The 24,384-nt window shown below is 36.5% G+C and overlaps 1 protein-coding gene across 47 annotated transcripts in view; it reads right to left on the bottom strand.

Annotated features, from left to right (window-relative positions):
* The window catches only part of CLASP1 (cytoplasmic linker associated protein 1), a 319,850-nt gene extending 303,418 nt beyond the window's left edge, over positions 1-16,432 (bottom strand). For 44 of the 47 annotated variants that reach the window (XM_031959887.1, XM_031959906.1, XM_031959896.1 and 41 more), the window contains exon 1: positions 16,071-16,432. The gene's annotated coding sequence lies outside the window, so the exon portion shown is untranslated. Of the gene's footprint in view, positions 1-15,677; positions 15,760-15,786; positions 16,020-16,070 lie in introns of those variants that run through there. The other 3 variants (XM_031959889.1, XM_031959890.1, XM_031959891.1) reach the window with 3 other exon arrangements.
* Positions 16,433-24,384: the final 7,952 nt, after the last annotated feature.

Here is a 24,384-nt window from a genome sequence, read left to right as displayed (position 1 = left end):
GAGTGGGTAAAGACTTGAAGCAAGGAAACCAATCAGAAAGCTATTGCTATAATTCATACAAGAAGTGATAATGACCTATGGTAGTGTGGTGGCAATGTCAGAGGAGGAAAAGGGGTATATATAGATACATATAGATATAGATATGAAAGATATCCCCCAAGGTAGACACAACCAGACTGAATAAATATGGAGGATTCTAGGGAATGAAGTATTGAAGATGACACACCCATTTCAATTAAATCAACCCTAGAGGTTTTACCAGGAACACATGATGTTGGTAAAGCTGTGAATTGGTCCTGCCATTCAGGAAAATAATTTGGAATTTCGCCCCCCCTAAATCATTAAACTGTGTTTACAATCTAATACAGCAATATCAATACTAGATCTATTCTCCCACTCCCCCCCAAAGATCAAAGGCAAGGCAAAACAACAAGCATTTATTAATAACTTATAACCCGTCAGATACTTTGCTAAGCACCAGGGATACAAAAATGCAAGCAAAAAAAGAAAAGACAATCCCCGCCCTGATGTAGCTTACATTCTAATGGGGGAAGATAACATATGAACGATAACATATTTAAGGATGAGTAGAATGAGAAGAAGGCACCTGTATGGGGTATAGTGGAGAAAGAAGTCCTAACAGGAGTTTGCCCACTGATGAATACCTTTCTCTTCTCAATGTAATAAATCCATTATTGCCACAAATCTCAAGCCTGCATTCCGTCAGGTTTGTGAATTCTTTCACAAAGCCTACAGACCAGCCAGGGGACCCCATTGCTGTCAGGGGATTTCTCAACCTTCATTTCTCACACTCAACAAGAATAACATTTGAATTGTTTTAACTTTCATATATTCTAAAAAAAGCACAGCAGTCACTTCATGTGGAAAACAGTAATACAGGTGACGGTTTAGCAACCAAAGATCAAACAAGGAACTCATGTTGAAGTCTAAAACATCTGTCAAAATAGAGGCCTTTTGAAGATACACAGCTTGAATGGGTTTGTTAGGAAGAAGGGATTACAATGCCTCCATTTCCTTTGCAAATACCTTAGTTCCGTTATATTCTTCAAAGAATGTGTTTGTTATTCAATGAGATTTTGACCAGGTAACTTTTTTTAATTTAATACAACAAATATTCATAATGTAATTTTTTAAAAATACTGGATTAGATGCCAGCAAACTGAATTAGAAGCTAGCTGTGCCATTTGAGCCATCATGAGACCCTGAAGTCATTTAACTGAACTAGATGGCCTCTCAGGTCCCCCTTATTCTAAATTTAGGACCATGTAAAGCTTAAAAAGGTTTCTAAATGGAAGCATCAATACTTGTCCCAGGTCACCTGTTATGAAACATTAGTACATGCAAAATGCTTTGTCAACTTTAAAGTTCTGCATAGATATAAGCTATTATAACTACATAAGACCCTGTTGCCGCCAGCTCACTATAATAAAAACAGTGCTAAAGTTAAAAAAAGTTAAAAGAGCTCAGTTCAAATCTTGTCTCTGCCCTTTATAAGCTATAACCATAGGCAAGTCCCTTAGCCTCTCTGTCTTAGTTGCTCATCTATAAATGAAGAGTTATCCTAGATAACCCTCTGGGGCCTTTGCAGCTTTAAGTCTGGACTCCCCAAGTTGCTACTTAATGCCTAGTGGAGGAAAAAAAAGAAATCATGGATGAGAAAGTCCATAAAAGCAAAGTGAATTAAGGAGAAAACTAGAAGGTACTCCAAGGGAATCAAGGGAAGCTTTGTGGGAAAGGAAGATCCTAAATTGGGCTTTTAAAGATGACCAAAAACACACACACACACACACACACACTAAATCTGAAAAAAATTTTTTTAAGAATTTGCTTACCTCCTGCCTAAAATTTAAGATGGCTAACCTTCTCTTTCCTCTCCCTCAGAGACATTATAAAAATGCTATTTCTAAATATCCAACAATGATTCCAGAGGTCTCATAATGCTACTACCTACCTCCTGGCAGAGAGGTAATGGAGGCAGTAAAGATGGAGAGATACAGACAATCCAGGAAAGAGAGAAAGAGAGAGAGAGAGAGAGAGAGAGAGAGAGAGAGAGAGTGTGTGAGTGTTTTCAACTGGGGCAAAAGGATTAGGGAAAGAGTAACAAAAAAAAAAATTTGGTTAAATTTCAAGAATTTAAATTAAAAATAAAAATAATAAAATAATCTTCATGTACACAAAAAAGTCAGTTATGTTGAAATATGAGGTCCTACTATACAACCATTTTTCTATTTTTAAAATGTGGGAAAAGGGCAGCTAGATGGTGCAGTGGATAGAGCACCAGTCCTGAAGTCAGGAGGACCCAAGTTCAAATCTGGTCTCAGACATTTAACATTTCCTAACTGTGTGCCCCTGGGCAAGTCACTTAAAACCAATTGCTTCAGCAAAAAAAAAATAAAGAGAGAGAGAGAGAGAGAGAGAGAGAGAGAGAGAGAGAGAGAGAGAGAGAGAGAGAGAGAATGAGAATGAATGGAATTGTTTTCATCCGGATTGTTTCATTTTGTTTTGTTTGGGGAAAAGGGTAAGAGTGGAGTTTAAAAACAACCAACACTGCTGATTCAATAATCCAAGACAATTCCAAAGGACTAGCTGTAAAAAATGCTATCCATCTCCAAAGAAAGAATTAATAGAATCTGCATACAAGTCAAAGTGAGGTCACCAAATGATGAGGTGCAAGAATTGAGGGTAAGAGATCCTCTCTGGTCAGTGCCACATGTTCCTTGCAAAAGAGCAACCCCGAAGTCTGTATAGCAAAAGGGAATTTATTTTCACTAAGAAGACAGCTTTCTTAGTGAGCAAAGAATGCTGGCAGGATAGTTGTGCAGAGATGGGTTTACACTGAGAAAATATCTTCATCAGTGGGTCTTCCTGATTAGGAATTAGCAAAGATTCCGAATTCAGAATCATCTTTAATTTAGCTTTCTGAGGCTTTTGGGGGATTTTCCCAACGGGTCCTCCTCTTTCCCCCCCCACCCCCACCCCCGAGCTGAGAGCCATTCAAGGGACTAATGTTCAATTCAATAGAGGGTGGTGATTATGTCCTTGAATAAGATCTCCAATTGAATGAGACCACTTCATTTGGGAAGGCTGTTGTCTGGGAAAGGTGTCTGAGGCTCAGGAACACCCTTCCCCCCAAAAAAGTGGAATGCAGTTTCAGGGCCCCTCCAAAGATTAATGGGGACACAATTTACATTATTTTCCCCCAAAAGATTTCAGTTTACCTCAAAAGCATATTTTTTTTTAAACTTTATGCTCTTGAGTTTTTTAGGTCTGTTTTCTTTTACAACATAGCTACTATAGAACTATATTTTGCATTACTGCACATGTATAATCTATTGCTTGACTTCTCAAGGAAGGGGGAGGGAAGGAAGAGAGAAACAGAATTTGGAACTCAAAATTTTAAAAAATATTAAAAATTGTTTTTACAAGTAATTGAGAACAAATTTCAGAAATAAAAACACAACTGACTTTGAAATCTGTTTCTGGCCTAAATTTAAGAGTTGGTTCCTTATGATATCAGATTAAAAAAACAAACAAAAGGAATAAAGGACAAGCATGAGAGATATTCTACAAAGTTTCCAGAACACATAACTCCCTAGACATAGGTAAATAGAAACAGAGGGGGAATAATGTCATATGATAGCATGACAGCTGACATGACCATCCAACAAATCCCCAGGGAACTAGTGGTTACACCCATTGAGGGGGGAAAAAAACTCTTTCAAATATTGAGTTCTCAAATGCAAGGACAGAAGGCGCACAAGTACTCAGAGAAATAAGAGTAGAATGAAATCCTATTCATCTGGGGAGAGGGGTACCTCAATCTCTGCAGATGAACAAAGAAATTAAGTGCTTAAATTTTCATTTCACAAACTTAAAATAAGCATAAATGTTAAGTCTAGATGAGGAGTTATAAATTGTTTTTTGTCATGAACCTTTTTGGCAACCTTAAGCCTAAGGTTCTCCTTCTCAAAATGTTTTTAAATGCAAAAAACCCAAAACAAATCAATAAAGGATTTTAAAGGAAAACAATTGTATAATTGGTTTTCTCTACTTCTATGTAGAAATAAGTTGTCAAAGTATTTTTAAAACAAATTCAGGGACCTCAGATTAAGAAACTGATTTAAAATACTTAAGACCTGAATGATAAAAAGCTCAGAACAGATCTAGTATAAAAGCTTTGTTTTTCAATCATTTCAGTCATGTATAACTTTTTGTGACCCCACATGGGGTTTTCTTGGCAGAGATAGTAGAATGGTTTGCTATTTCCTTCAAATAAGTAAACTGAGACAAATAGGATTAAGTATCTTGCTCAGGATCACACAGGTAGTGTCTGAAGCCAGATTCGAATTCAGGAAGATGACTCTTATTGACTTTAGGCCTTACACTCTACCATCTAGCTGTTTCGCTTAATCATGTGTGCGTGTGTGTGGGCGCACACGTGCGTAAAGAATATTATTTTTATATATGTATTAATAAGAATATAGGAACAGAAGATTAAGGATATCCTTGGTCAGGGTCTTGCTTTGGGTGTGGCCCAATGTTAAAATGCAAGCTCCTAGTTGCTAGGCTACTTAGCTGCTCACTCAACACCCTCCAAGTTTATTGTTGTCCTTTATTCCTGGCATAGGCAGCCTCAGAGTGAAGCCACAAAATGTTGACTGAGACTGTAAAGAGTCAGAGATGTATCTGAACCCCTTAGTTGTCCTTACTAAAGATAAATCATTTTTATAGAAAATCAAAAGAGGAACTAGAAGTAAAAGAATGGGAAAAGCAAAAATTAGAGGTTCATTTGTTTTTCAATCAGCTTACTATTGTATTTAACTTGTAAATCTTTCTAAGGCAATATGAACCAAAATGGGAGAGAAATGAAGGTTTTTAGATGAATTAAAATCTGAACAAAAATCTAAAACACAGAGTGCATGTATTTCTATCTGATTCGTCATTCAAAAGTTAGAGGCAAATATTCTTTTAATCCTCACCAATGGTACTAAAAACAAAACAAAACAAAACAAAACAAAACACCCTACTATGCTGCTAGAGATCAATTGCAACATGAAACTGTTGTTAGTTAAATTACATTCTGGCTTACATTTTTAGTGACCTCTAACAAAATTCCAGAGGGTGACCTAGATTAGAGCCTTAATTGTATATTAGGTTTCACACTGTAAGGAAACAAAGTTTAAAACTCAGATTCCTAAATAGACTTTTCTAGAAATAGCACATTAATGAAGAATCCACAGATAACATTTAAATAATGACTCACATTAATCCAATAAGGGTGCTGTATTCTGCACCAGAGGAATGACATAACGCTTTCATTTCTTTTCCCCATTTTAACAATTAGCCTAATAAATGATAATATCCAAATAATCCAAATATCTAAATGATAATAACAAGTAGATTTTTAAATTAATGCAAAAGACAGGATCACAGAAAAAAGGGCCAATTTTTTTTTTTTAAGGTTTTGCAAAAGCAGAAGCAATGAAGCCAAAATTACGTGGCAAACAGGTAACTAAGAAGAAATTCTTGCACCAAATTTCTCTGATAAAGGTCTTATTTCTAAAAAATGCATGAGCTTGATTCAAATTTACAAGAGTCAGTGTCAAATTGATGCTTTTCAAAGGAAGAACAAAGAGCTACTGAGCACCATATTTGGAATGTTCTAAATTCTTAATAACTAGAGAAACAGTAACAGGCCAGGCCAGGCCAGAATAATCTTATTTACTGACCAAGTTACTTGGAAGGACAGTGTATCACAATGGGAAAAGCATTCACTCCACTCAGAAGTCATGAGTTTGAATCCTGGCTACTGGACTTCAGTTTCCACATAACTAAAATGAGGGAATAAGACATGAACTCAGAGGCTTCTTCTGGCCGTTTCCTCACATCCCTTCAACAGTTAATTTAAATCCTCCAGTTAACAACCGTAGGAGTATCCTCCCCCACAACTATAATTTGAAGAGGAAGAAGGTACCTTTAGGTTCTAAGGCAGGTGTGAGCCCTTAAAACTACAACTTGAGAATTTCTCAATAGTGATTTTACCTTAACGGACAGTGGAGATAATTAACTTGAATAGGAAGTTATTACCAAATTGATAAAGTACTTGTGAGCAAATATGCCTCCCATAAACTTAGGATCTACCTTTCACAAATACCCAAAGTACAAGTGGGAAGAATAGGCATAAACATTTACAATTGTAGTGAGACACATACAGAGAACACACAGAGTCAAAGCAATTCACGCTTCTCAAATTCCTGTTAGCTACCTTACCCTGGGTCTGTTCCTCTCTGCAGGTCAGACTAGTTCTCCCTTGAATAGTTTGCTCAGTCCTAATGCCAGAGGTAACATTCCTGGAATCTGCTTCGTGCTGGGCCTTTTTCCATAGAGAAATGAGTTCCTGCTTCCAAAGTGTCTCAACTGTGCCTCGAACTCTCTTCTGGCTTGACAAGCTTAGCTTTTTAAAGACTTGGGGGGCATGGCCAGTTTTTACCCAACTAATACTCAGCTGCCATTTAAAATCAGAAAGCTCTGGGACAGACTAGTACTTTATTAGCATATTAATACCTCCTCTATTTGCTCTCTTTACCCAGCAGACTGCCAACTCAATGATATGATTTGACAAGGAAATGAAAAGAGTTAATATGATGGATGAAGAAATATATAGCATACACAGAGTGACTATCCCAGTTTCACTGCTAGTAAGAGTATCTGCAAGAGGTTTGTCTAGATCTAAGTATTACACCCCTAAGAGATTAACATGCTACAGGGCAACAGAAGGCTAAGGGGTTGGGCTACTAACTATCATACTACCAAGAAGATCTGTTAGAAGAAATAGTCGGTCAGCCTAGAGAAGGCTGGGGTGGGGAGACAGAGCACATTTATAACAGCTGTCTTTAAATATCTGAAATGATTATCATGTAGAAGAGGAACTGAACCTGTTCTATTTGGTCACAGAAGGCAAAACTAGGACCAGTGAAAGCAAATTATGGGAAGACAAATTTTAATAGAAGTTCAGGACTTAAAAACTGTCGGTTGTTCACACATACATACACACACATATACACAAAGGCAACAATAATTAGTGTATAATATGCTGTATAATTATTACTATTCCATAAGCTGTTCCAAAAATAATATTGAAAGAAAAAAACGAAGAAGTCAGAATGACCTGGAATTGGAAGTATTATCTTATGAGTTTCCTATCATTAGTGATCTTGCCTCAAAAGTAAACTGACCTCTGTCAAAATGTTGTCAATAGGGCTCACACTTTGGATAAGGAACAGACCTGATGACCTCTGAAGTTCTTTTCAATTCAGAGATTCTATTATCATTTTACTTTTTACCTCTAGATGACTAATGACAAAAAGATAAAATATTTAAATACATTTTTCAACATAACTAGATCTAGTAATACATAAAAGGAGGAAAGGTACATTTATTCAAGATTTTTATAAATCAACAATCTACAATCGATGACAATCAATTTGAAAATAACTAAAATTATATAATTCAAACATTATTACTATCAAGTTAGTACCCTCTTACCAATGATCTTATAGCTTCTGTCCCCACCCGACTTCACCAACAAGCGTTTAATAAGTGCATACTATGTGTCAGACAGATGCAGGAGCCCAAAGGCAAGAATAACAGAGTAAGAGAATATAAACTAAGTGAGAAGTGAGGTATTTTTTTTCTCTCTATTCTCAATCCAGTGCCTTTCAAATAGCAGGAGCTTATAAAAATTTTGAATTGAATTTGGAATCTTAGCAAATGACCAAAAGTCATTTAAAAGTGGGAGATACAAAATAATCCAAATTCTAAAAAAACCTAATTTTACACATTTCTCTCCAAGTGATCTGCTCAAACTCTTATTAATCAATTACTGGAAGACTTCAAACACACAGCAAGCCCCAAGAAATAGATTTATTTAAGGGTTTTTATCTGTAATCACCAATAACTTTAGACCACTAGTCTTACTCTGAGGCAGCTAGGTGGTTCAGTGGTTAGAGGGATAGGCCTAGAGTAAAGATGTGGGTTCAAATGCATTCTCAGACATTTGCTAGCTATGACTTATTAAGTCATTTTCCTTAAATCACTGGAAAGGAAATAGCAAACCACTTTACTATCTTTCCCGGGAAAACTCCATAGACAGTACTGCTATGCTATAATTCTTGGGATTCTCAAAGAATTAGATACAACTGGATGACTTAACAAAAGTAACAAATTCTAACTTTACGATGGTCACTCTTTTGTTCTTTTCTCCTCTCAGCAACAGAATCATTTTATTTCAATTCAACCTTTATTAAATATTAACTGGGAGCAAGGCACAAATTCAAGGAAGGAGAGGGGGAAGAGGAAGAGAAGGAAAAGGAGGAAAGGGAACAAACTTCTCAATGAACTACTACTGTAGAAAATTCTGCTATTGTAGAAATATTATTAAACATAATCTACAAGCACATGACAATCATGCAATTACAGTCAAGGAACATTACATGTGTTTCTCTAACACTTTCAAAATTCTATTCCAAATCTTGACAAAAGTCAGAAAACAGAAAGGTACTAAATGGGACAAGGAAAGGATGCTAGATTTTGAGCCAGAGATCCAGGGTTCAAATCCTGACTGGGACACTATATGTCTATGTGCAAATCACTGACCGTCTTTGGCCCTTAATTTCTCAATAAATGACCTCACAGATCCCTAACACATCTGGATCAATGATTCCACGTTCAACAGATTTACTTCAGCACTGCAATTCAAACAACCCAGAAGTTTTGTCCGGTATTTGACAATTACTACAAATATACTTACAGCCTGAGGGATACATAGTGCAATAGGAAGAGTCTAGTGAATTTGGAGTCAAAAAGACCACAGTTTTTGAATCCTAATTCTGCCAATGAATAACTACTTGTGTGATCTTGGGCAAATTATTTAATATCTCTGCACTTTAGTAATGAATGGGTTAAACTAGGTGGCTTCCAAAGTTCCTTCTAAATCTATCTTACAAACACAAATTACCTCACCTTCAAACCCAAATCAGCCTACTTAAAATAAAGACCATAAAGGGCAATATGACACCTATTTTTAAAAAAACTGACCTCTAAAAAAAACATGGAGTCCTCCTGAATCTGCAGGAAGGAGACAGCATTAATAATGCTAAAACTAAAAGAAGGGAAATTCTCTATTCTAGCCCTACCATTATCTTCTCCTCAAAAGAAAAGTAATAAAGTAAAGCCATCTTCTTCCTGTTCAATCACTTTACTAGGTAAACAACTATCTAAAGCTGGATATACCATCAATTTAAAGTCCAAAAATCCAATTAGCCCATGTATATATTTCAAATGCTTTGTTCCAAGTCTTTTCCTTCAGAACAGAAGAAGTGATTTTTTTTTCCAGTTATAAATATAAAGGCCATATAAAACATAGATCTGCTAAATGGAAAAAACATAGCAATATTACCGTGATATGGTGTACTGGTGTAATGAATATCCAGGCGATAATACAACTACCTAAAAATGTTCTTGTGAGTTCAAACACCAAGGAATTCAACTATGTTTTGACTGTTGATGAACAAATACTGGAATGATAAGTCAAGTAAAAGGAGATTTGGCCAACTAACTAGCAGAATGAGCATTTGTTTTTTTGAACTTTGGTAGACAGTGAAATAGTGTCCCAAGGGAACTGAATGAAATCTGATCATTTAGACCTCATCTCTTTAAACTCTGGGTCACAATCCCATATGGGGTCTCATAACTGATTATGGGGGATGCAAAATTTTATAATTGGCAAATATTTGATTTGTATACAAATTTTATAAACCTATATATCTAAGGTCACATAAAAATTTTTTGGGCTATAAGAAAACCCGATTTAGATGACATACTATTCAGTCTTACTCAACTAGAAGGAATACCATATGGAAATATTTGAAAACATCTATAGGAACTGAATAAATGACCATTTAAAGTATTTTCTGTTATCTCCAAGCAACCAAATTCTCAATAATAATTTTATATTGGAGTGCTGGGACTTTTTGAGAGGCAGTGTGGTTTGGTGATAAAGGGATGAAGAAGAAAAATGTGGGTTCAAATCCTACCTGACACAAGTTATATGACATTGGAGAAATTATTTTTTAGTACCCATCAGTTAGACGCATGGCATGGAAAAGCCGGTATAATAAATTCTAAGAAATGTTATGCTACACTGTTTAAGAGGTCTCTCATTTATGATTGTTTCATAAACATTTCTAACATTCCCAATATGGATTATATACATAATTAACTTCTCATTCAAAAACTAATTTCTCAAACATGTTACAGTATCACATTAAACCCTAGGGGATACAAAGAAATATAACACACAGTGCTAACTTCAATAAATTTACTATTCTTTCCACATTACACACTGAAAAACTTTAACAGCAATACAAGAGAGTAAGTACTAAATGCATTTAGTTAGGACACTAAGTAGTAGGAAAATTCAGAACAAAAAGTTGAAGTGGTAATAGAAGACTTGGGAAGAACTGATGGCTTGAACTGGGCTTTAAAGCAATCAAAGGAATAAAATGAAGAAGAGGTATGTGTTCTCTGGATAAGGGAAACAGTAGAAGCACCACTGGAACAGGAGACTTTATGCTGCATTTATATATTATGTGTATTAATATATATTTATATATGTATGTACGTGTGTGTATGAAACTTTACCCATTACACCTTGGGATAACTTTGAGATAGGATGGGAGAACAAAATTAAATATAGCTGTACTCTGATATGGGGACTTTATCATCATTTATTAACTTTCAGAAATGTCTATTTTACTAATACAAGATAAAGTTCAACAGAGAGAACTTCAGAAAAGGAGCGGTTTTAATACAGGCAAACATCTTTAAAAGACTAGGGTTACTGTTTATATACTGAATTCAACTGTTCTTCATTAGGAAGAATACCAAACAATCCAAACTCTGTCCACAATAGGACCTTGTTACCCCGTCTGAGAGACAGTTTTCATGACTGCTAAACAGATTCATAACAGACGAAAACCGTATAAAGAAGCTCAATCCAGAGCTAGTCTAGTACAATAAATGTTGAAAAACTGCTAGTCTAGAAATTTAATGTATCTTTTCAACATATGAAATATGAAATCAAGGTGAGTGTCCAATTATTTGACAAAATTTAAGCCTTTCATTAATTCCTGATGCTTAAAATAACTATAGATTTGAATATTTAATTAGTTACATAAAATCAATTAAAATATTTGTTAAGCACTATTTATACATGCAAGGTCAATGATCCAAGCAAAAGAGTCAGTGAAGCATCACAATAAATCAAAATCTGCTAACTTTAAAAGAGATACTTCAAAATACAACATGTCATAAGGAAACATAGCAGGCTAAGCTCAAACTACCTGTAGATTAGTCCTGCAGACTTTCCCCTTCTCAAATCTAAATCAAGATGACATTTCACATAATAAATACAAAGCCAGGCAACTTGAGTTTAAAATAAAAAACAAATAATCCTGTACATTCAATCCCAGGAACAAACCCTTAGAAGGTCAATGACAGAAAAGCTGCACATAATGCCAAAATATTTACAATAGCAATTTTTATAGTAAGAAAGAACTGGAAACAAAGTGAATGCCCATAAATTTGGCAACAGGCAAATTGTAGTCCATGAATATAATGGAATATTACTAAATTGTAAGAAATAATGAATACAACGGATACAAGCATGGAAAAATTTGGAAGAGCAGATATAAAATGAATGTAAATCTAAATGAGCAAACTCAAGAAAACATGTATAACTGATACAATGTAAATGGTAACATCAACAATCACAAAACCATTTAAATTAAATATCAAAGTAAAGTTAGGGAGATTGGTGGGGGCACAGATGTGAAACTACAAGGAGCATCAGATTTTTTTAACTGATCAATATTGTGGAATTTGTTTTCTTTTTTTTTTTTTAAATTACTTCTTATTAGAGATGACTTTCAAAGGAATAGAAGGAATACAGGAGAATCCAATTATAAATTAAAATACATAATTTTATAAAAAAGAAATACAAAATGAGATCTGAATTGGCAGTAATTCACATTAAGTAAAAAAAAAAAAAAACTGTCAGTTTTAGCTTATTAAAAACGTGCTGTGGACCTACTCTGTGCTACATTTTGAGGGAAATAATATAGAAAAAACAGTGGAAAAGTCAGAAAACCTCTTTTTAATCTAAACTCTGCCACTTCTTGGCCATGTGACCTTAAATAAGTCTTTTAACTACTTGGGCCTCCAGTTTCCTCATCTATGAAATGGAGATAACACGTGTCATCTCTCCTTGTATACAAAAGGATCATATTAGTAAATAGATATCAAAATAGTTTGAAAACTATAAAGATCTACACTAATATAAAGTATGATATGGTATTCATAATGTTCATATTAATGCCCTAATAGGTCTTATGTATCTCAACTCATCTTATCTGGCTAATAGCTATTCACCTTTCAATAAGGCTATTTTTACAAGGCACTTTCACCTTCAGTCCTATAAGTCAAGTAGCATAATATTATAAAAATTTTACATACAAGAAAACGGGCTCTAAGAAGCTAAGTGACAGACTCATTATTCCAGCAAATATTTGAACCAAATTATCCTAACTCATAAGAGTAGAGCTCTTTCCACTATCAATAAAGATTTTTTTTTTGATTGGAATAATACAGAGCATTCATCCCAGATCACAGGAAATTAATGAACTTATACTCTAAAGTTATTTTTAACTTTGGTACCACTTTTTTAAAAAGGACATTTAAAAAGAGTTTTCCAGAGAAAGGTTATCAAAAAGGAGATCATCCAATCCCTTTATTTTTATCAATAAGGAAAGTGAGGCTCAAGGAACTAGAAAAAGGTCACATACAACAAATGTCAGACCAGAATTTAGGCATAGGTTTTTGTACTCCCAAACTAACGCATTTTCTACTGTACCATGATCTTTTCTGCTGAACTAAGAATCTAGCCACTAAGTAGGATAATGATGAAAAACAACCTATTTGAAGACCTATTACTCGGAAGCAAGAATAAATGTTTTATGTTATTATGAGTTCAAAGAAAAACTAAAATCAGTGAGCAACATTTTCAGAAAAACACTATTTGGTTCAACAATGAGGGCTATTCAATAATAGGAATGCTTCAGGAAATAGGAAGCCCTCTTTCTTCACTACAAGTATTCAAACAGAGGTAGGATGGTCATCTCTCAAAGATGTAGATGAAACATCGAACTGCCTGTGGATGGGTCTAAATTCCTTTCAAGCCCTCGGGATACTAACCTAAGAATGATTCATTTTCACAAGTTACCTATAGCTAAACAAATAGATGGACACATATATGAAATCAGTTTATATATTTAATGCAGATTTGAGGAAATAATAAGATCCTGTTTCCATTTTATGGAAAATATTTTGGTTATTTTTCCATGTTTTATTTCTTCTGTTAGCTTCTGTGAGGTAAGATTCATTCCAATTTAACTTTACAATCCATTTCACAATTATCACAAGAGTTTTAATAAATAACTCTGAGCCCTATATTTAAATTGTTTTAAATGGCTAACCATTTTGTCATTTCTGATATTAATGACATTTCTTCTGTGTAGTTATAAACTATGAATTTAAACAACAGTTGTTCACTACAAACTCTCTGAGAACTCATTGAGCCATACAATTAAAAAGGTGTTATTACTGAGGATCAATGTTTTCTCATTTTACCATACTGAATCTTGGTGATTGCCATATTTAAAATCATCCAGTTAGTCTTAACTAAAAACCTAAATCTAAAACAAATTATCAAAATCTGAGCCTTGTCAATAATATCTTAGTATTTATTCTTTTGGAAAAATCTTTTTTTTTTTTTAACCTTCCTATGAAACTACCACATAGAAAACACATTAAAATTTACACCAAAAACTACTCTAGGCTTAATAATGTCTTCCTTATTTACTTAACCATTAATTATTAAAGCATCAAAGATAAAGTTCTATGGCTTCAGATTTTTACATACAACTAATTCAAAAAACTTTGATTCTGCCTCTCTATTTACATAAACTTGAGTTAAGAGGTTAGTAACTCCTAATATGATGCTAGGAGACTTGGATTCTCAATCTTGACTAAAATAAATTTACTGTGTAAATTTAGCCACCTAAACTATATCTGCCACTTCAATTCTAACAAGCTGATGAAGTATTTGCCACCTCCCCACTTCAAAAAAAGGGTATAATTGAATTTATTATTAGTGAAGAAATGTAAGTTTTTACTAAAAGTGCCTACACAAGTTATTACTTCCATACACATAAACATACATATTTTTTTGTATAAAAATCTATTTCACTTACATTAGTCAACAACAAAAAATAAACTGCAGGAGTTGAGGTTTGAGAAACAGCTGCTAAAGAGGCACAATCACAGGGATTATATATAACAGCCTACCAAATTTAGATCCTCTTTTGGAAATGTTAGACATCATCAATTATTCTGTAATGTATTCAACAAACTCTTATCAATTGCCTTTTTTTTTTTGCTGTCACTGGAATATATTGATAAGCTCCATTTTAATAATGAAGAAATTATGATACAGAACAATTAAGCATCTTGTGTAGGGTCTCTGTCAAACTCGGAAGGAACCTGAATTTGAAATGGTCTGTGACATCTGCATATAATAGCGCACTCAAAATATTTTTTGGCTATTTCCAAAGAATAGCCTTTGCAGCTCACATTGCCACAATCCATAGAAAATAAAACAAAATAAAAATTATTTTTTGAAATGCTTAAAGGGTCCAAAAGCCTAATAGAATTACTGTCATTTGAGTTCATGCAAATGGCCCATTGGCCCAATTATTACAGAGATCATATTTTATTTATCCCTCAAAGTTTTATTTTAAGGAGAAAAAAGACATACATATACATACACATACGTACATGTATGTCATTGAAAAAAATTCATTCATGTCCCAGCAGCTCAGAAAAGAAAGAGCACAATTCAATTAGTCCCATTGTACCAAGCAAGACTATCATGTATGATCGCATTATGATCTCAGACCTGTTCTGCAAATATCAAGGAATAACAAAGACAAGTTGAGAAGGCAACAGCGCAGCACTTCTCCAGTTTTCGGGGTTTTATTAAGATCTTATGGGGGAAAAAGGATAATAAAGGGTTCGAAAGACGAAAGGGGCACATCCCATCCTGCCTGGCCGGGACTGCTCCCCAGCCACCGCTTTGTCTAGTCCGGTTTCACAGCAACCCAGCCTCCCCGACACTTCCCTCCGGGTCTTTCTTCACATCACTTCCACCGAGTTGTATTCTCCCCTCCCCCTCCCCCCCATCCTCATCTTGCGCTCATTTCAAATTGAGGATGATCCAGACTCTCCTCTCTCCACCCAGAGAAGGCTCCTCGGGGTGGGAGGGTCTGGTGGTGTTCTATATGTGCTAGGAAGGGGGGGAACACAAAGCCACCCCACAGATCCCACAAAATTCGCGGGATTATTCCCCACTGCCCCCGCCCCCCCGCCGCCCTTCAGCATCTCTCCGTACAGCAGCTCTGCAATATATCGATTAACGAGACAATGCAATCTGTCCCCACCACCACCACGCACCCACACCCACCCCTCCATCAGATACACACTCATTCGCTCTCTTCCATCTTCCACCACCAGGGCTGGGTTCCTCCCCTCCACCCCCAAGTGCATCAGACAGCTGAAGAGGGAGCACTTAGCAAACACGCGCACACATACCCCGGGGGTCCGCTGCGGGTCGTAGGGAGGGGGGAGGGGGTTCCGCGGGGAGGGGGAGGCTACTTTCAATCTCATCAGCCCCAATACGGATCTTACTGCATTATTTGGCGGTGGCGAACGAGCTACCGCGGCTAAGCTGGTTTCTTCTCTCCTCCTCCACCCCAATGAGGTTAAGGAGCTTGGTACAGGGTAAAAAATAAAAGGTTCAGGACGCATGCGCGGCGATGCCTAGGACCGGCGCGCCACTTACCCCCTCCCCCTCTCCTTTTTTCCCTTTCCCTTACCAAAGGCCGGGTCCGACCATAGAGAGGAGCTTTTAAATGAGGACCGCTCCTGAAGTGCCGTGGTGCGCATGCGCCAGGCTGGCGCCTAAATCAGTTATATTGGTGGGTGTGGCTCCGGCCTCTTTTGCCTTCTCATCCGACACAAATAGTGACCCTCTTGGGGACCCGTAGGGGAGACAGGGTTCCTCGAAGAAACTGAGTGGTGATGCAAGGCGAATAAATAAAGACAAAAGCAAAGCCAACGCCAGATTCGGAGGGAAGGCTAGGGTAAGAGGACGATGATCACAAGAAAGAACAGAGGGTACAGTCGGGGAAGGAAAGGGAAGGTTCAAGGAAAACGAGTCCGACCGCTTACTTCCTTCCGGGCGTGGCATAGGCTGGCGGAAGGTGCCCTTCACTTCCGGTTTTCAGAAGCTCCTTTTGTTTCCGGGTTATAGGCGGTTGGCTGGGAGAGCTTTTGAAACGGGTTGTGGGCTTGCCCAAGCGAAGGGGGGGCCTTCTCTCCGCAGAGCCCCGCACTTTCTGGACGTGATTCCTCCCTCCCTGCCCGCTTGCGTGGACACTCCGAAAATCCCTAACGATTTGTCGGACGGCCTCAATGTAGTCCTCCCTTTTTTCGAACTCCTCTCCGGAGCTCCGCGCGCCAAAGTCTGGGCAGAAATCGCACTTGCTGGGGACTGGGTCAGCGGGGGCAGGGCTCCCCGCCAGGTCTGTGTCAGTCATGACAGCAGGCGGCGGGTCTATAACGTGTCACATACACCATTTCTCGTGAGCCTCCCCGCGGTCTTGTGAAACAGGTACCTCAGTGTTCCTGTCCGGGGTCACCCACCTAATGTGAGCCAATCAAGTCCTTTTTTTTTTTTTTTTTTTTTTTTTGCATTATTTTTTTGCGTTATTTACCTATATCCCGGGCATCTCTCTGGGGGGGGAGGGGAGGAGGGTAGAAGCACACGAGCGTCTCTGGGGGGGGGGGGGGGGGTAGAAGCACACAAGGGAAACAGCCACTGTCGGGAAAGATCAGGAAAGAGCCTAAGCTGAATCTCGAAGAAATCGGGGATTTTGACTAGTCTAGAGGAGTGAATAAGTAGGAATAAAGGAGTTTTTGCCGTGTTGTGTATCTGGAGGACTAAGGCCAGCTGTAGGGCCTTAAGCTGGGTGGTGGTGTGCCAAAGTCCCCTTTTAATGTTGTGACCCAGTTCCTCCAATTGTCCTATTTCGCTATTGGGCCTTAGGTGATACCCGTCCCCTCTTAATGTTCGAGATAAAGACATTCCTTAATGTTTGACAATAAAGGTTTATCCATTTCAGATGTCATTAAACTATCAGTAATGTCATTGTTCTTGTTATTCCATAAAAAGCTCTCTGACCCGTCACCCGAGGCTATCATTAGCCTCCTCTAGCCCTGGGATCTAGTGGTCCCAGTGTTTCTCTCCATTTAATAAACTACTGAATTGGTCTCTAATCTCTGGCTTGCTCGGTTTCTCCGGCATTACAGGTGGTAGATTGTGAGGCTTGAAAAGTTGATCGGAAATAAATTGTGAGAGATTTTTAAATACCAAGCAGAAGAGTTTTCATTTAATCCTAGAGATAATAAAATGACTTTGAAGTTTATTGGTAGGTAAGTAAGGCTTGAAAGAAAAAAGAAAAAGAAGCACTTAAAAGAAAATCACTTTGACAACTCTATGGGTGAAGATTAGTGGTGGTAGTGGTTGGTCCTTTGTGCTCTAAAACAACCATGATATCAGGGAGCTGGTGCCATGACATGCGAGTGAATTGGATTTGAGTGAAGTAGAGCTATGCAAGGTTACTTGCCTCACTTTCCCCTCCAGAACCATGGAGGTCCAGGGCCCAGAAATAGATCAGGGTACTGAGAAATGGCCCTGGATGCAGTGGGAAATCTTGGCTTTTTTAAGTGACAGTCTTTAACAGGTCTCATTTTGAATAAAGCAACCATTCATTCAATGATTAAATGGGGAAAGAAGACAGATGATGAAAGTCTGAAAACTGACAGTAGCCATATTACCAGAAAGAAGTGTGGTGGTGGTAGAAATAATGAGGTTTGGCAACTGATTGGATATTTGGGGTGGGTAAACATAAGGAATTTTTAGTGATCACTCCAAGATTTTAAAAATAAACATCTTGAAGGATGATGGTGCACTCCATGGAAATACCAAAACCTAGGTTGATTTGGGGGAAAGATAATAAGTTCTGTTTTGTATGTGTTGAGTTTGAAATAGGACATACTGTTCAAAATATCTTAATAAGCAGTTGTACAAGTAAGAGGAGTTCAAGAGCCTAGTCATCTGCATAGAAATGATCATTAAATTCTTGGGAGTTGATGAGGTCACAAAATGAGAGAGTAGAGAAAGGGCCCATTGTAAAGCTTTGGATACACCTACAATTAATAGGCTGGGTATGAATAACAGTTCAGCCTAGAAGAATGAGGACTAGCAAGTAGAAAAAGAACCAAGAGATAGCAGATTGATGAATACCTAGAACGAAAAAAGGTCATCAACATCAAATACTGCATAGGCCAATAAAGATTAGAATTGAGAAAAATCCCTAAGACTTAGAAAATAAGAGATACTTGGTAACTTTGGAGAACTCAATTGAAATAAGTGATGAGGTTAAAAATCAAGATTGCAAGGGGCTGAGAGAGTGAGACCAGAGAATTCAGAATCGATAACTTTCTGGAGTATTTATGAAAAGGAAGAATACTATGGCAGGCTAGCTTGAGAGCATAGTAGGGTCAATTCAGGGATTTTTGATAATGAGACACCTGGCTGTGTCTATACAAGAAAAGAATCAGTTAATAGGACAAGAATAAAGATTACACGCAGAGGGGAAAATGATTATAGGTTTGCTCTTGGTTGGAGAAGGACCACTTTTCTGTCAGAGACTAAAGTAAAGGAGGAATTTGAAATGTTATAAAATAAATGGTTTTGAAATGTCTTGAAGGGGAGAAGAAAGAATTTAGGATGAATTGTCCTTAAGTTAAGGATGAAGGAAAAACAATATTCCAAGATCCTGAGCTGATATGGTGGGGGGGGATGATGATGTGGAAAGCTTGAGGAAGAAAGAGAAGATTTAGAATAGTCTCATTGAGGAATAAGATATAAAATTATTAGAAAGGAGTAAAAATGGCTTTGCAAAAGTGAGTGCTCATTTAAGCTTAGATAACAAATTTGTTGAGGACCCAACATAAGGGTTTCATGACTTCTTCCACATTCTGTTTGAATAGGGACATAGAAAGCAGATGGTGGTGAATGAGCTATTGAGTTAGGCAACACATGAGACAGGAGTGAAAGGGATTTGAAAGTTGAACTAGTTGAATACTGATGGAAAATGGGGAGGGAGGAATATGAAGCCAGAGCAGAGATAATAGCCTAGAAAAGTACTGAAAGGTGCAGAGCCTGGAAATCACAGTGTGGTTTAAAAAAAAAAAAAAAAAAAAAAAAAAAAAAAAAAAGGTAGATTTATGAGATGTAAGGGATAAGGAGAAATGGAATGATAGTTTGTGAGAAAATAAAGGGATTTCAGAACAATGTCTCTTGAGGACTAAGGGGACTTGACTTGGCAACTAAGATAACAGTGAATAGAATGCTGGACCTAGAATCAGGAAAAGAATTCAAATCCAGCCTCAGACATTTGCTAGGCAAGTTACATAATCATACCTTCTTGATTGTAAAATGGGAATCATAATAGTACCTACATTGCAAGATTGTTGTTACAAGATCAAATGATGTATTTTTAAAGTATCTGGCACATATTTAGCTCTTAATATATGCTTGTTCCCATCTCCCCTTAGAAGACGTCAACTAGTCCCACCTCATTTTGTGGCCCACCGAGATTAAGTGATTTACTCAAGGTCATACAGGTAACAAGTACTCAAGCAGTGATCTAAATACAGATTCTCTGACTACAGTGTTTACAGGATTTACAAAGGAAATAATTATTTCTTTTAGAGTTAGTCATGGCATCACAGAATTTGGAATAGGGATCTTAGCAATCACTCTTATCTAGTTGGAAATTAAACATGTAAATAATATAAGGTAAGTAGGATAGAAAAATGGCAGTCAACAAAGCTAATTCAACATTAAGCATAATAGAATCATAGTACAAAACAAGGAAAGCTACAATTACTTCTTGTATTCCATACCAATAAGTCTCATTTCTGGAGTATACCAAGTCTAGGAACTGTTTTAGCAAATATGGAGAACAGGTAGGATAGTTTGGAGATTTAAAACCATGCTGTAAAAAAAAAAAAAAAAACCAGCCGAATGAACTGAAGTTCTTGTAGAAGAGATTTAATAGAGACAAAATGAAAAAAAAGGAATTGATTTTGTAATACTTGGTCCAACACCAAGATAAGATCAAAATGGGTTTATGATTTAGGCATAAAGAATGAGATTATAAATAAATTAGAATAATATAGACTTGTGGAGGAGGAAGGAATTTGTGACCAAAGAAGAACTAGAGATCATTATTGATCACAAAATAGAAAATTTTTGATTATATCAAGTTAAAAAGCTTTTGTATAAACAAAATTAATGCAAACAAGATTAGAAAGGAAGCAATAAACTAGTAAAACATTTTTACAGCAAAAGGTTCTGATAAAGGCCTCATTTCCAAAATATATAAAGAATTGACTCTAATTTATAAGAAATCAAGCCATTCTCCAATTGATAGATGGTCAAAGGAGATGAACAGACAGTTTTCAGATAATGAAATTGAAACTATTTCTATTCATATGAAAGGGTGTTCTAAATCACTATTGATCAGAGAAATGCAAATTAAGACAACTGAAATATCACTACACACCTCTCAGATTGGTTAAGATGACAGGAAAAGAGAATGATGAATGTTGGAGGGATGTGGGAAAACTGGGACACTGATGCATTGTTGGTGGAGTTGTGAACAAATCTAACCATTCTGGAGAACAATTTGGAATTATGCCCAAAAAGTTATCAAACTGTGTATACCCTTTGACCCAGCAGTGTTACTATTGGGCTTATATCCCAAAAAGATCTTAAAGAAGGGAAAGGGACCTGTATGTGCCAACATGTTTGTGGCAGCCCTTTTTGTAGTGACTAGAAACTGGAAATTGAATGGATGCCCATCAATTGGAGAATGGTTGGGTAAATTGTGATATATGAATGTTATGGAATATTATTGTTCTGTAAGAAGTGATCAGCAGGATCAATACAGAGAGGCCTGGAGAGACTTACATGAACTGATGCTAAGTGAAATGAGCTGAACCAGATCATTATACATTTCAACAACAATACTATATGAGGATATATTCTTATGGAAATAGATATCTTCAACAATGAGAAGATGCCTGACATCTAGGGGAGGGGAGGAGGGAGGAAAGGGAAAAGTTGGAACAGAAGTTATTGCAAGGGGAAATGTTTAAAATTTACCCATGCATATGTTCTATCAATAAAAAGCTATAATAAAAAAAGAAATACTTGGTCCAAAACACTAAATTAGAAGCAGTGAACCAAAGTTTCATAGAGGCAGATTTCAGATAAACATAATTTAATAAGCCTTTATTGAGCACCTATTATGTGCCAGACCCATCCTTGCTTTTTTTAAATAGCTTTTTATTTACAAGATATATGCATGGGTAATTTTTCAGCATTGACAATTGCAAAACCTTTTGTTCCAATTTTTCCCCTTTCCCCCCACCTCCTCCCCGAGATGGCAGATTGACCAATACATGTTAAATGTGTTAAAGTATAAGTTAAATACAATATATGTATACATGTCCATACCATTATTTTGCTGTATAAAAAGAATCAGACTTTGCAATAGTGTACAATTAGCCTGTGAAGGAAATCAAAATTGCAGGTGGACAAAAATAGAGGGATTGGGAATTCTATGTAGTGGTTCATACTCATCTCCCAGAGTTTTTTCCCTGAGTGTAGCTGGTTCAATTCATTACTGCTCTATTGGAACTGATTTGGTTCATCTCATTGCTGGAGATGGCCTTGTCCATCAGAATTGATCATCATATAGTATTGTTATTCAAGTATATAATGATCTCCTGGTCCTGTTCATTTCACTCAGCATCAGTTCATGTCAGTCTCTCCATGTTAGAATCCTTACAAAGTGTTAACTCAGTGGAATTGATAGAAATAATGCTTATGTTTACACCTTTGAGAGTTCACACATTAGTTCACAAATTTGGGAGATTCACAAGTCAAGATTCAGTATGAGATTCACAAGTTTACACCTCCCACAATCCCACTCTCTCAGAGGAGAAGTCAACCTTTGGGTTCACACCTTTAAGAGATCATATATAAGAAGCTCTCAGTCTCAGCAAGGAGTCAGTTGAAGAGATTGAGAGCCAGAATTCAGTCAGGAGATTCAGAACCAGAATTCAGAAAGAGCTGGAGGTTGAAGCTGGCTAACTGGGTTATTTTGAAGGAGACAATAAAGGATTTAAACTTTTAACACCTGGCTGCATTTGACATGATTATAACTTGGAACTGAAACTAAGGCTGCCTCCAGAAGGTCCCCAAGAAACCTGCACCCAAAGAACCATTATATTTGAGAAAAGAAGAATACCACATCTGCAGGCCTTTCTGAAATCATTCTGCTGGTCATTTCTTGCAGAACAATAATATTCCATAATATTCATATACCACAATTTATTCAGCCATTCTCCAATTGATGGGCATCCACTCCGTTTCCAGTTTCTGGCCACTACAAAAAGGGCTGCCACAAACATTCTTGCACATACAGGTCCCTTTCCCTTCTTTAAAATCTCTTTGGAATATAAGCCCAGCAGTAACACTGCTGGATCAAAGGGTTTGCACAGTTTGCCAACTTTTTGAGCATAGTTCCAAATTGCTCTCCAGAATGGCTGGATGTATTCCCAATTCCACCAATAATGTGTCAGTGTTCTGATTTTCCCACATCCCCTCCAACATTCCCCATTATCTTTCCCTGTCATTCTAGCCAATCTGACAGGTGTGTAGTGGTATCTCAGAGTTGTCTTAATTTGCATTTCTCTGATTAATAATGACTTGGAGCATCTTTTCATATGGCTAGAAATAGTTTCAATTTCTCTGTCTGAGAATTGTCTTTTCATATCCTTTGACCATTTATCAATTGGAGAACGGCTTGATTTCTTATAAATTAGAGTCAATTATATATTTTGGAAATGAGGCCTTTATCAGAACCTTTAACTGTAAAAATGTTTTTCCTGTTTATTGCTTCCCTTCTAATTTTGTCTGCATTAGTTTTGTTTGTACAAAAACTTTTCAATTTGATATAATAAAAATTTTCTATTTTGTGATCAATCGTGATCTCTAGTTCTTCTTTGGTCATAAATTCCTTCCTCTTCCACAGGTCTGAGAGGTAAACTATTCTATGTTCTTCTAATTTATTTATAATTTCATTCTTTATTACTAGGCCATGAACCCATTTTGACCTTATCTTGGTCTATGGTGTTAAGTGTGGGTCAATACCTAGTTTCTGCCACACTAATTTCCAATTTTCCCAGCAATTTTTGTCAAACAGTGAGTTCTTATCCCAAAAGCTGGGGTCTTTGAGTTTGTCAAACACTAGATTATTAAAGTTATTGACTGTTTTGGCCAGGCACCATTCTAAGCAAGGTATAAAAAAAAAAAAGAGGAAAATGGAGAAGAAAACATACAAACAACTATGGACAAACAAAATATATAGATGATAAATTGAAGATAATCTTAGTGAAAAAGTACTAAGATGAAGAAAGACTGGGAAAGGTTTCTTATGGAAAATGGTACATATTGCCAAGAAAACCCCAAAATGAGGTCATATAGTCACCACCACCACAATGACAGCGCCACATTTGAAATAATTACTGCAGTTCCTGTTCTTCAACAGCTCACAATCTAAACAATGTAGACAAGACAAAGTTCAATAAAAAGATTTTCAAGTGTTTAAGAAATTAAAAGGAAAACTATTCATACAAGATGATAAAATTTGCTGAGTTTTATTCTTTTTGCATCATGTCTGAAATTTCTATCAAAGAGAACAAAATTGGAAATAAGTCATGAAAGAGAAAAGGCAAAGGAGTCCAAACAGGCACTATATTTCTGTTTATTTATGTACTCATTACTATTAAAGTTTAGATTATAAGCTTATTGCATTGTTTCCCAGCCTTTTACAATCCATGAAACATCAGTGACTTTTCCGAGACACACCTAAGAAGAATTTTCCATCTAGCCATTCATTGCTCCCCAATCTACAACTCCCACTTCTAGCCATTATATGTATATACAATAATGTATGTGTACATTAATTACATGCCAATACCTTCCCC

The sequence above is a fragment of the Sarcophilus harrisii genome, chromosome 3 (assembly GCF_902635505.1).
Source record: "Sarcophilus harrisii chromosome 3, mSarHar1.11, whole genome shotgun sequence".
NCBI lineage: Eukaryota > Metazoa > Chordata > Mammalia > Dasyuromorphia > Dasyuridae > Sarcophilus > Sarcophilus harrisii.
Note: the sequence above shows the minus strand (reverse complement) of the source record. Positions and strands in the feature narration are given on the sequence as shown.